We start from the raw sequence: 8907 nt of genomic DNA on the forward strand, positions 1-8907 counted from the left end.
CTAAAACACCCCAGCCACAAAAAAAAGTTTAAAAGTTAACAAAATACCCCCAACCACCTAAGACCACTGCCGACCGTGACTCATCACCACCGACCACCGGTGTCAGTCGCCGTAATGGTGCATGACTAGCGGGATTTGGCCGGTCGTGAACCGATAAGGCCTTTTTCGGAACAACTAGATTTGGTGTTTCTATTGTCGTTTCATGGCCAAAGATGTAGCCGTGAAATGGCCATAGATCTAGTCGTGAAATGGCCATAGATATGGCCCTTTTTCGGCCATGGATTTGTGGTCCATGGCCATTTTCGGCTTTGCCGATAGACGATCGGCCATATACGGCCAGTTGTGCATCATTTCGTCGATTGTCGGTAGCGGTCAGAAATGGTGGTTGGCTGTCGGCAGTGGCTTGGGATGGGTGGGGGCGATTTTGCTATAAATTAAAGTTTTATATGGCTGAGGTGTTTTAGCAAAATTTCAAATGTAAGGGGTTAAAAAAATTATTCAAAAAATAATAATAATAAGTCATATTATATTAATATTTAAAAAGGAGGGCAATTTAGTAATCTATATAACGTACCCATCTATTTATCCTTCCAACCAAACATATTATTTACCAATTTATTCGAACCAACCAAACATATTTTATAAATATTTTCAGTAATCTTCAAGGTATTCTTTCTTTCCGTTAATATAATATATATTCTTGTAATAAAACATTATATGGTCTAAACGCCCTTACCCTATAGTAACCTTGTCATGAATGATCAATTTTTCTCATATGATTTTCCTGATTAGAATCGTAAGTAAAACAAAGTAGTGCTTGCTAGCTGTACCATGATAGAATGATTTTCCTGATTAGACTAGAAAGCAAAACAAAGTTATATACTCTTAACATAATCGAAGAGCATATGTCATTTATTCTACTATGAAAATTATATTTTCTCTGATTGATATCCAAGAAAGTATACATAAAAAGAAGCATCCTACATTAATTAAGTAATACTAACATAATCATTTCTAGCCTAATTGCAAGTATCATAGTACTTAAGAACTGTAATATTTAATATTATAATAACAGTACCTCCTTAACTAGTTTATTGATATTCACATATGATGAACCATTCGGACTAGTGGCTTCCTCTGCCTTCTTCTTCCACTTCATGACCTGACTTCTCATCTTTGTACCACTCTTTCCCTCCATTAACTGCCTCACAAGTTTCTCCATTTCATCTCTCTTTACATTATTGTCGATTTCCGGGCCTATACTCCACTTACTATATGCAAACCAACAATTAGTTTGTTGGTCTGCGAAAAATGGCCAACAAACCATTGGCACTCCACCACACGCGCTTCCAATGGTAGAGTTCCATCCACTGTGAGTCAAGAATCCTCCTATAGATGGATGATTGAGCACTTCTTCTTGTGGACACCAACTCGCCAGTAGACTTCTTTCTTTAGTTTTTTCAAGAAACTCAGGCGGCAAAATCGCTGAGTCACCCATAACAAGATCTTCTCTTATAATAAATAGAAACGTTTGGTTGCTGTTAGCAAGTCCCCAAGCAAATTCAGTCATTTGTTGCTGTGTCATGACACTGACGCTCCCAAAATTCACATAAACTACGGATTTTGGTTTCTTGGAATTGAGCCATTGGAGACATTCAGTCTCTTCTTTCCAGAGATTTGAACCAATAGATTTTAGAGAATTTTGGGGAATGTTATTGAGAAATAATTGAAGAGGACCGGCCCTGTAAATAGGAGGGAATATAGAGGAGAGAGTATTCAAAACATGATGCTCAAAGTCATTAAACGTATTGAGAATAATGGCCGAACCTTTTTGAGACGTCTTTATCAGTTCCATGATTAAGTTTAACATAATATGTATCATTTGGATCTGTTGTCCTAATGAAGGTTGGCAAGTCCCTTAGCCGGATGCCTTCCAATCCTGGAATCCAATCTACAACAGTATCCAAATAGCCATTTTCCATATCGGCCACATCTGCAATATTTTACATTTGTTACCTTATGTTTCAACTAAATATTTTCAATTAAAAAATAACCGCCTATCCCAACCCTTAACTAAATTAGCCAATAGGTACATCTTTTAACATAAAGTTTTTTCTATAAAATATGATACCTCATTGATGCGAAATGGATGACTTGAATTAAAAAATAAAATAAAGTTAAGCAATTAATTAAATTGTAAATAATACCTTTTAAAGGAATCAAACCTTTAGCCACAAGATTTGAATACTCTGAATATCCTAGGAAGGCACACGCACTCATAGCCCAGAAGAATACAGTGGGGATTCCAAGTTCTTCCGCAGCCTGCAGAGTAAAAGGCAGACCTGAATCCGAAATTATGCCAGTAACACATGGAATATTAGGGGAAGAATCCAATTTTTTGAGAAAATCACGAAATGGGACTGAAATGTTGTTCAAGATCGGGACGTCTTGTGTAACATCAGCATCAACTTGAGGCAGACCATCCGGGATCGTTTCCAAACAAAAATCCGGTAAGCCATCGAGGGCATCAGGGCCTCTGCTTTTAATTAGCGTTTGTGGTTGTACTCGGTGCTCACAAACGTTATGTGGAAACCTCTGAAATGAAGTAATTTTGCCAATTTGAGCAGTGGGGTTATGTGTTCTTGAGTTGGGAACGTGACGCAAACTATATGAGGCTTCTTAGATGCTGGAACTAGTCTATCCATCAGCTATAATGAATAAGTCTTTCTTTCCGATGATGTTCTTGATTCATTTAATAAGAAAACTTGAAAGGTATTTATATTTATTAAACCTGTAGAACCAGTGCTGCTTTGCCAACAAGATATTAGAAGTCAAAAAAGGTCTCTTTCCGTTTCATCATCATCAAAACCACTTTTTCTTCATAATGATGTCACTTTTACATTAACTAAGGAAGGAGCAAATCGTCGGTTGATTTTCCCTGTTAAACTAGAAAGTAGACAAAAGTATCGCCTGGATCACGCAATAACGTCCAATAATTACTTAATCAATTATACGTGTACTTGAGCATCAATTATTCATAGGTATAAAACATTTAAAAATAAAATTGAAAGTTGTTGAAATATATAGGTAGCTTTCTCTTGATGTTGATCGCGGGTGATCTCATTTCTCTTGCCAACTGCAATCCAACGAGCAAAGCTTCATACTCGGTCTCATTGTTGGTCGCCTTGAACCCGAAACGAAGAATGCCATGAATACGAGTCCCTTCAAGTCTTAGGAGGAGAAGGCTTGCCCTGGCCCTTTTCCTATTCGATGATCCATCGACGTACAGACTCCAGGTCGATAGATTTTGGATAGTTTTCTAGGTGACTTCACTGGCTTGTTGCTCGGATTCCTTTTTTGGATGATATGAGAATTCTGAGACGAAGTTGGCAACAACCTGCCCTTTGATGGTTGCTTTTGATCTGTACTGTAGATCGAACTGACTTATCTCCATGGCCCACTTGAGCAATTTACCTGACGCCTCTAGCTTCTGGAGGACTTGTTTGAGCGGGTAACTGGCCCTTACATGGATTGTGTGTCGTGGAAGTAAGGTCGCAACTTTCTGGAGGCGATCAGTAGGGCATAAGTCAATCGCTCCATTTCCGGATACCGCATCTCAGCATCCAACAGACACTTGCTCGCGTAATATACTGGCCATTGAACCTTGTTCTCTTCCCAAACTCAAGCTGCACTGACCGCGTACTGAGAGACGGACAGATACAGGAGGAGAATTTCTTGCGAGAGAGGCTTGGACAGAAGAGGTAGCTTTCCGATGTGCTCTTTAATGCTCTGGAATGCCTGTTCGCATTCGGGAGTCCACTCAAACCTCTTATTGGCCCTAAGTATATTAAAGAATGGCAAGCATCGATCTGTTGCCCTTGATATGAAGCGACTGAGTGCCGCTATTCGCCCGTTGAAACTCTGAACCTGCTTTCGGTTGGTCGGGCTTTTCATATGGAGGAGAGCTTGGATTTTCTCAGGATTGATCTCTATTCCCCTCTGATTAACCATGTACCCCAGAATTTTCCCGAGGATACTCCGAATGAGCATTTGAGAGCATTGAGCTTCATTTGTACGTCCGGAGTATGCCAAACATCTCAATGAGATGTGCTATGTGATCTGAAGCGACATACGATTTGACCAGCATGTCATCAACATAGACTTCCATCGATCTCCCGATCTGTTCCAAAAACATTTGGTTAACCAATCGCTGGTAAGTTGCCCCAGCATTTTTTAGGTCGAAGGGCATAACCTTGTAACAATACAGCCCCTGATCTGTAACAAAGGAGGTATGCTCTTCGTCTAACGCATACATCGGAATCTGATTGTATCTCGAGTACACGTCCATGAAACTCAACAACTCATGCCTGAAGGTGGCATCAATGAGCTGGTCAATCCTTGGCAGGGGAAGCTGTCTTTCGAACACGCTCTGTTGAGGTCGATGAAGTCAATGCAGGTCTGCCATTTGCCGTTAGGCTTCTTTACCAGCACTGGGTTGGCAACCCAACTTCGATAGAGCGCCTCTCGGATGGATCCATTCAGGAGGAGATTATCTACCTCAACCTTTAAGACAACATATTGCTCCGAATCCAATACTCTTCTCTTTTGCGGACAGGTCTGGCCTCACTATCGATGTTCAAGGCATGGCAAATGACATTCGGGCTGATCTTGACCATGTCGGCATTCGTCAATGTGAACACATTAATATTTTCTCTGAGGAAGCTGGTAAGGTCGCTGGCAAGCTGGGGGTTGAGATTGCTTCCAATCCTCAACACTCGCCTCGGCTCGCTCCGATCGACTGACACTTCCGATAAATCCTCAACCGGCCCACTGGAAGGGTATTCCTGGATATGAGGATCCATATTATCCTCGGCTGGGCCAGGCTGTGGTACGATCTGACTGATCGCTATCACTTGTTTGGGAATGCTGCGGGGAGTGCCTTTTCCCCTACACGTCATTTGCATTGCCCTTACATAGCAGTCACGAGTCGTGCGCCGAGATTTAATTACTTCCCCTATCCCCGTCGGGGTGGGGAACTTCATCTTGAGATGGTAAATCGAGGTGACTGCTTTGAAGTTTCTTAATAGAGGTCGCCCTAGGATGCCATTGAAAGCGGATAGGCAGTCCACTACTAAGAACTCAGTGATCTTGGTTACCTCGTTGGAGTCATCCAATGTGACTGCGAGTGAGATTGTCCCCTTAGGGATCAGGTGATCCCCAGTGAAACCATATAGAGGGATGGAGGCAGGTTTTAGGTTGGCCTCATCCAGTTTTATTCTTTTGATAGCTCGCTGGAATAGGATGTTCACAGCGCTTCCGTTATCTACTAACATTCTATGGACGTTGCAATGCCCTATTTGGGGAGTGATGACGAGAGCATCGTTATGGGGATGATGCAATTGAACTGCATCTTTTTCGGAGAAAGGTGATTTCCTCCTCCTTGTGAATCTTAGATGGTCGTAGCGTTGTGTTCATTACACTGATGGGGTCATGATGAGCTGTACGAGCATACCTTTCTTGGGCACCTCGCGAATTCCTTCCGAGGTGTGGTCTCCCAAAAATTATCCCTACGTTGTGGATACCCTTATGACCACGACGCTTCTTGCCTGGTTCTTCTTGATTTTTCTCCCGTACGGGAGTAGAGTCATCAACATACTCTTTGAAGTGCCCCTATTTGATGAGCTCTTCAATTGTTTGTTTAAGGACCCGACACTCATCGGTGTGATGCTTATTATCCCAATGGTAGCGACAGTGTTTTTTATTGTTTCTAGCTGAAGGGGGATTTTTTATGGGCTTAGGTTCTCCAAATAGGTCGGCTCTTCTGACTTGTCAAGAATGGAAAAAACTGAGCCATTCAGAGGGGTGTGCTAACTCTTGTCGCAGTCGTGATCGAGGAACTGGAGCGTAAGATTTCTTGGGCTCATACCACTGCTTCTTCCCTTTTTGTTGATCGTCATTAGCCCATCTGCGATCAGTCCTCCTGTTCTGCCCCCGACCGGGCACACTGCCTGAAGGACCGGGGTCGTGGCGGTTGAGCGTCGCCATGGAGTTTTCAATGTGGAGGTATTTCTCTGTAAGGTTGTAGAAGCGGGTGAGGGAAACATCGTCCTCTGATTGCAACTCTTTCCACATATCCATCTATGGATGAACTCCCGCGATGATGAGAGTCTGCACGAACTCTTCGGGAGTATGAGCTACTTTATGGAGCTCCCTATGGAACCTGTCGATATAAGATTGGAAGGATTCATCCCTCTCTTACCTTATGTTGCTGAGGTAGCTCAGAGGCATTGAGAACTTCCTGTTCACCTGGAAATGTCTTAGAAATATCGAGTTCATCTAAGGCCATGAGCTGACTAATCCTGCTGGGAGCGACCTGAACCATCACTTGGCATGTGAAGTAAGAGTTACTGCCAGGCAACGACATTTTGCTAAGTCAGAGACTTGGTGGAGTTCCATCAAGTCATTGAATTCGTATAGATGATACTATGGATCAAAAATTTTGTCGAATGCTCGCATATCGGGCATTCTGAATTTGGATGGAAGAGGGGCAGCTAACACAGTCGGAGAAAAGGGAGACGCCTCTGTGACCTTCCCTTGCTCATTTCGCTGAGCCTTCAGCTGATCCAGAGCTCGCTACAGCTCTTCAATCTGAGGTAGCGGAGCTACCTGGGGATCGCTTTCCGTAACGTGGGTTCGACCCTCATGGTTGCGGTTGAGGAAAGACTATAGGCTGGATTCCTCCTCGCCTCGGTGAGCAATTCAGCCAATCTTGACACACGCTGCTAAAGTCATGTGATGGCGTTGCGTGGTTTGGGGAATCTTCCCAACCTCCGTGGTGGTGCGAACCGACCCGCGGATGATGAGAACTTCCTGCACGACGACGATCGGAATCATCATTTTGGCGATAATGGGAATCTCCCCGCCTTACACTTTTATAGGAGTGCTTGCGCGACGTGGCATGGGACATGTCGCGACATGTCATCGAGCCTTAAAGCCACGAGTATTCTACACGGGGTGCGGTCGGTGTTCGCTGGCCCCTCGGAGCCTCGAGGCCCCCTCTTCGCCACTTGCTTTCCTTTTCTTTGACGCGTTGTAGTACGTGCAGCATGGGCTATTGCCCTTTTTCGTGCTTTCATGGGACCTGCAGCCATTTTTGGCGGTGGTACCACCTCATTCGATTCGGGTGGCATGACCCGATCCAATAGGTCCAGCCTTTGGCTGACCGTTTGGAGAGTATTGTTGAACCTTTCCAGGTAGCTCATGACAGCTGGGTTAAGCCATGAGCTTGAAGAGATATCCTCCATGGTATTTTGTGGGACTGAGGGCACCTCGAGAGAAGTGTCCTCTTGTACCTAGGGGATCTTCTCATCACCATGATTGATTTGCTCAGATTCAAATCGGCGAGCCATTTGCTGTAGTGGGACTGATTAGTGAGAGATCCTCCTTCTAGCGCCAAACTGTTGATGCTTGATTTTGACACCAACTAATCGCACGTGGGAAATGCTGAGCTGACTCAGAAGTCACACGTGAATATGAGGGTATTGGTTTGAGTAAGAGATGAAGAACAATGTTTAAAGTGGTTCGGATGCTTAACTAAGCGAATCCTACGTCCACTGGTATTGAATTAATATATGAGATCATGTCGCATTTAGCGAGCTGATTTATAGCTTAGAGAATACATGAGAGGGGGAGAGAGAGAGAGAGAGAATAGGCTATTCCAGAGTGAAATTAGTTAATCCCACAAACGGGAGGGGAGCCCTTTATTTATAGTAGGATGAATTGAGGTAATGATTACTGAATCTGTGAGTGGGTCAGATTGCCATGCAAATCCTCCTTTGTGTCTCGTTGCTCACCTGCTCGAGTGATTTCCTCGACTTGTGCAGGGATTGGAACACGTGGAACGTTTCCAGCCTTTCGCCACTCTAGTGCACACCCACTGCACTGGCACATGCCGCTCACATCAGCATGCGATGTGGCTGCATCTGAATGGCTGCAGAACCTACCTAAGCTCTAACCGCCCATGCTGACAAGGCTCAGCGTCAGCCCTACCTTTTCAGGCATAACACTTTCCATCATAATTTTTTAGTGTGATTCAAGTCAAGTGTACGTTAAGAAACATATATGTGTATCAAATATAGGCAACCAATGATTGGTTTGAAAAATCTTTATATACCCCCACTTCAGACCTAAACAACACAACTTCACCTGAATGAGAAGAAGCATTGATATTATTTTTTGCGAAAATAACTCTTAAAGCTTGTGATTTTCATTTATTTTGTATTTAAAGTAAAAGTAGAAATACAGAGGAAAATGTTTTATAACATTTCATTGGTAAGTAAAATGAATTTATACTTTTACTTATATAGTCCATTACAACCAGGGCTGTCTCAAGAACATTTGTGACCCTAGGCAAAAGTTACTTTAGAGGCCTTCTAATAGTATAAGCATATATTACAAAAAAATTATTTTAAATTTATTTTTCTTGTCTTTTGAGATGCAAAATCACTAGGAGAGGTGGATGACGACCGGCGGGCTAATGGGGTTAGGTTGGTGGGGGGTTTTGGAGAGCATATGCTAGAGAAGTGATGAGTGGTGAAATGGGTGATTTCCAATGCTAGGATTGACCGGAAAAGACTTGAGAACTCGCTGCCCAAAAGGTATTGGTGGCCGGCTATGGCGGAGTAAACAGATGAGGTATGATAGGGGTTTTGGTGAGTAGGCTGAAGGAAGGAAAATGGTGCTGTTGGGGAAGGCCAACGATGCCAGGTACATGTCGAAAAGGCCGAAAATGGCTAGCACACGCGGTGGAGCTAGGTTACGACATTTGTAAAAAATTGGCCAAATCAAGGCTAGGAAAACACTTGGAAACTGATAAAGTGATGGTTTCGGTTGATTTTAGTGAGAAAA

The 8907-nt window shown here is 43.2% G+C and overlaps 1 pseudogene; it reads right to left on the reverse strand.

The window, feature by feature from the left end:
• Positions 1-913: 913 nt before the first annotated feature.
• LOC116115696 lies at positions 914-2730 on the reverse strand (annotated as a pseudogene).
• Between the last annotated feature and the right edge of the window lie 6177 nt (positions 2731-8907).

Source organism: Pistacia vera, unplaced genomic scaffold (genome assembly GCF_008641045.1).
Source record: "Pistacia vera cultivar Batoury unplaced genomic scaffold, PisVer_v2 Contig751, whole genome shotgun sequence".
Lineage (NCBI taxonomy): Eukaryota > Viridiplantae > Streptophyta > Magnoliopsida > Sapindales > Anacardiaceae > Pistacia > Pistacia vera.